Here is a 3,266-nt window from a genome sequence, read left to right as displayed (position 1 = left end):
TTACTTTTTCACTATGTACTTATTGCTATTCAAGCCAACTACTGAACTTTTAATTCAATGAGTACAAATTAAAATTTTGTATAATCTAAGTGATTCCACTTTCTAAATTTGTTAATTCCTTATATCTATTGAGGATGCTATTTAAACTTATTCTAAAATTCTGGTTTTCTTTTTTCTCTAACCATTTTTTGGAGGCAGTCTTCCAGTCTTCCATTCATTCAGCTTGATTTCTTTGTAGTCAGCTTGAGTGGAAAAATGGATTTGCAGCTGACCTGTTTTTGTGAGATAAGGGGGAGAGGACTTCCCTGGTGGTGCAGTAGTTAAGAATTCGCCTGCCAATGCAGGGGACACAGGTTCAGTCCCTGGTCTGAGAAGATCCCACATGCTGTGGAGTGACTAAGCCTGTGCACCACAACACCTGAGCCTCTGCTCTAGAGCCCATGAACCACAACTCCTGAAGCCCGTGCGCCCTAGAGCCCGCGCATCACAACTACTGAACCCATGCCCCGCAACTACTGAAGCCCACGCCCTCTAGGGCCCATGTGCTGCAACTACTGAGCCTGCGTGCTGCAACTACTGAAGCCCGTGTGCCTAGAGCCCGTGCTCTGCAACAAGAGAAGCTACTGCAGTGAGAAGCCCGTGCACTGCAATGTAGAGTAGCCCCCGCTCGCCACAACTAGAGAAAGCCCAGGTGCAGCAAAGAAGGCCCAATGTAGCCAAAAAAAAAATAGAGAAAGAGATAAAGGGGAGATATATTTTCGTGTTGTGGGGTATCAAGTTACCTTACTGGTTAGTACTGTGGATGTGGATGCTTCCCTTTCCTTCTAGGGCATTACCAGGAACTGGCCTATGAATCATGTCCAAGTTCCCTCACCTATTGCTTTCTTCTGAAGGCAAACAGTTGTAGTCATGTAGACATGCTGTGCAGGTTCAGTCTATTTGCTGCTTTTGGCTTAGTACCCTTCCCCCATCAAATAAACACCAGTTGTTTATTATGTCTTCCTTCCTACTTCTTATTCTGACAAATGTTGAGCTTGGAACACCATTGGTGAGTCACTTTCACTTTTTGTAGCAGTGCTGTTTTGTATTTTGGCTTGTGGTTTTCTTAGGTAATAACTATTTTTTTTTTATGTGTGTATGTAAAATAGTTTCACTCTACCATATATGTAAAAATCTCTTTGTCCTACTGAATTGAAGTTCACTTTAATATACACTACACTTTGTAAAATATCTGCAATGCTTCTGAACTTTCTATTCTGTTCCATTCATATTGCCTGTATAATTATTCACCAGTACTATAATGTTTTCATTATTCAGTCTTTAACATAACACAAACAACATCTGGTATGATTATTCTTCCACTGTTGTTCTTTTTCAAACATTTTCATGTTATTCTTCCTTATTTTTCCAAATGAACTTTATTTTTTATTTTATTTTTGGCTGCATTGGGTCTTCGTCACTGCACACAGGCTTTCTCTAGTTGTGGTGAGTGGGAGCTACTCTTCATTGCGGTGCGCAGGCTTCTCATTGTGGTGTTTTCACTTTTTGCGGAGCATGGGCTCTAGGCACGTGGGCTTCAGTAATTGCAGTACGTGGGCTCAGTAGTTGTGGCATGCGGGCCCTAGAGGGCATGGGCTTCAGTAGTTGTGGTGCATGGGCTCTAGGGCACACGGGTTTCAGTAGTTGTGGCATGTGGGCTCACTAGTTGTGGCTCACGGGCTCTGAGCGCAGGCTCAGTAGTTGTAGCACCTGGGCTTAGTTGCTCCATGGCATGTGGGATCTTCCCAGACCAGGGCTCGAACCCATGTCCTCTGCATTGGCAGGTGGATTCTTAACCACTGTGCCACCAGGGAAGTCCCTCCATATGAACTTTAAATTTTAAAAAAATATGGAATGCTTCACGAATTTGTGTGTCATCCTTGTGCAGGGGCCATGCTAATCTTCTCTGTATCATTCCAATTTTAGTACATGTGCTGCTGAAGCGAGCACTGAACTTTAAATTTAACATGTCTAGTTCTTGAGAGAAAAAAAAATGCTGGCTTTTTTATGGGGAATCACATGAAGTTTGTACTGAATTAAGAGAATTATCGATGTTTTTTTTTTTTTTTTTTTTTTTGTATCGATGTCTTTTTATGCTGTTGAATGTTCTCATCCAAGAATAGGATATGTTTCCCAATGTTAAAATGCATTTGTCATTTAGGAGTGTTTACTGTGTCCCTCATAAATTTTGCTAATTTCACCTTAAGTTTTTTTGCTTTAAAAATAGATTCCCTAAAAAAAAAAAAAAAGAAAATAGATTCCCTAATTCCAATATGAAACTAATTATTATTTTTATATATGAATACTAGTAATTTCAGTATATTAATTTTATATCCCACTACCAAACTGAATTCTCTGGTTGTTTGTGGCAGATTTTTACTTGATTTTCTTGAGTTTCCCAGAGATACAATCATATCTGTAAATTATGTTAGTTTTTTACCCCTTTTTCCCAAATTTTACATATCTAATTTCCTTCTGTGTCAGTGAATAGCAGGGTTGATGGTGAGTACCTTTGTTTTTTTCTGAATTTAGCAGGAATGCCTCCAGTGTTTCCTCCTTAAGTTCCTGGCTTTTAAGCTGCAATATATCTATATATCAATTCCTATTTTACAGAACTTTAAAAAACAAGATTGGGTTTTGAATTTATCACATGCTTTTTGAGCTTCTAAGGAGAGAATTATGTGAATTTCCCCATTAGATCTAATATTACAACCAGTCATATTAACAGATTATCTAGTATTGACCATCCCTTCATTTCAGATAAATCCAACTGGACACACTAATGTCCCCAAAATGTCTATGTCCTAATCCCCAGAACCTGTGAATATGTTAACTTACATGGCAAAAGAGACTCTGCAGGTAAGACTAAATTAAGGACCCTGAGATGGGGAAATTATCCTAGATTATTACCCTGGTGGGCCCAGTGTAATCAAAGGGTTCCTATAAGAGAAAGAGGGAGGCAGGAGAGTCATAGAAGGAGATTTGAAGATGCTATCCTCTGGCTTTGAAGAGATAGGAAGGGGCCATGAGCCAGGAAATGAAGGCAGGCACTAAAAGCTAGAAAAGGCAAGGAAATAGATTCTCCCCTACAGCTTCCAGAAGGAAGACAGCCTTGTCAACACTTTGATTTTAGCACAGTATCCAATTTTGGATATACCTACTATAATATATTACCTATTATAATACCTGAATAATCATTGAGATACTTTGCTGGGAAGTATGCTACT

The 3,266-nt window shown here is 39.4% G+C and overlaps 1 non-coding gene across 1 annotated transcript; it reads right to left on the bottom strand.

Annotated features, from left to right (window-relative positions):
- Window positions 1-1,882: 1,882 nt before the first annotated feature.
- On the bottom strand, window positions 1,883-1,989 carry LOC118885980. Its single transcript, XR_005017612.1, has one exon. It is a non-coding gene; the product is annotated as a U6 spliceosomal RNA (small nuclear RNA).
- Between the last annotated feature and the right edge of the window lie 1,277 nt (window positions 1,990-3,266).

Source organism: Balaenoptera musculus, chromosome 19 (assembly GCF_009873245.2).
Source record: "Balaenoptera musculus isolate JJ_BM4_2016_0621 chromosome 19, mBalMus1.pri.v3, whole genome shotgun sequence".
Classification (NCBI taxonomy): domain Eukaryota; kingdom Metazoa; phylum Chordata; class Mammalia; order Artiodactyla; family Balaenopteridae; genus Balaenoptera; species Balaenoptera musculus.
The sequence above is the reverse complement of the archived record's forward strand: the minus strand, read 5'-3'. Positions and strand labels throughout refer to the sequence as shown.